This window comes from Aotus nancymaae, unplaced genomic scaffold (genome assembly GCF_030222135.1).
Source record: "Aotus nancymaae isolate 86718 unplaced genomic scaffold, 86718_ANA_hifiasm-v0.15.2.pri h1tg000021l, whole genome shotgun sequence".
NCBI lineage: Eukaryota > Metazoa > Chordata > Mammalia > Primates > Aotidae > Aotus > Aotus nancymaae.
Genome location: NW_026988433.1, coordinates 1,846,854 through 1,848,157, shown reverse-complemented (window position 1 = coordinate 1,848,157; position 1,304 = coordinate 1,846,854). Strand labels below are relative to the sequence as shown.

Below are 1,304 nucleotides of genomic sequence, written 5' to 3'. Positions count from 1 at the left end.
GTAAAAAACAAAAAATGAAGTGTCTCGTAGACAGCATATAGCTGCATCTTACTGTCCATTCAGCCACTCTGTGTCTTTTGAGTGGGGAGTTTGACCCACTTACGTTTAAATTAATTACTGATGGGGAAGAACTTACTGTTGCTATTTTGTTGTTTTCTGTCTTATCGTGATTTTTTCCTGTTTTCCTCTCTTGTTGGCTTTCTTTGTGTTTCTTTGTTTTTGTTTTTTTTTTTTTACTGAATGGCTTTGAATACTTTTCCATTTTCTTTTGTGCATCTTCTATAGGTATTTTCTTCTGGAGGGGTCTGATCTTACTTGTTACTCAAAAAAATCTTTCTTTTGTCTGCATGCGGACTTAGAAGCCGAAGCTCCCCACGTGGAGAGCCTGCATTTCCTGGCAGTCTGCTCCTGATGGTCTTCCGTGGCCTCTTTCATTCTCATGGGCAGCGTGTAGCTGACTCTGCAGCCTCTGCCTTATTTTTCACAGTTCACTGTTTCTTCAGAGCAAGACGCCGACGTTTGTGCTGCAGGACACGTGGGGTAACAAGACGCTGAGTCGTGGGTGCTTTGGTCCTCGGTTTCTTACATTCTTTGTTTAAGGGCTTTCGACATATTCCTGGACGTCGTCTTCTTTAGAGACATTGAAAAGTCTGTGGGTTCTGCTAGCTCTTCTGCGCCCAGGCAGCGAGGCACTGTAGTATCGGTCAGTCCGGGAAGCTCCTTCTCTCCAGTTATTATTATTTTTTACAATAACCAAGTTGAGAATGCTCAGATTGGCATCCACAAAGCAACCGCAAACAGATTTTCACTGTCTTTCTCCAGTTCTCCGTGGTCTATGGCAGGAATGCTGCTTAGTAGCAGGTGGACACGGCCATGAGTCGGGTCATCCTGCTTCGTGGGAAACCCCGTTTGCTGTTCCCCCCACTGATCGGACCACAGAACCCTTCCATGCTTCACAAGAGCATCAGCAGCAGCTTCTGTGGCCACAGGCATCTCATACCAAGTATGAAGTTGGCATTCATCGTCCACCTCAATGAGCTTCCGGCAGCCAGTGGCTGGGATGGGGTTCAGCTTCATCTTGAGGCAGCCCTTCTGTTGGTATTTTCTTTGTGGTTTCTATGGGGACTGCATAAAACATCTCATCACAATCTATCTTAAGCTGATAACAACTCCAACTGCATGCAAAACTCCACTCCTTTATACAACCCCCGCTTTATGTCATCAATGTCACAGATTACACCTTACGCTTGGTCTCAATTTGCAGAGCTCTGTAGCTGCCTCAGAAAGGCTTCTGGGCCTTGGTG

General features: G+C 45.7%; 1 pseudogene; it reads right to left on the bottom strand.

Moving 5' to 3' along the window:
• Positions 1 to 318: 318 nt before the first annotated feature.
• Positions 319 to 1,077, bottom strand: LOC135276209 (small ribosomal subunit protein eS6-like; annotated as a pseudogene).
• Between the last annotated feature and the right edge of the window lie 227 nt (positions 1,078 to 1,304).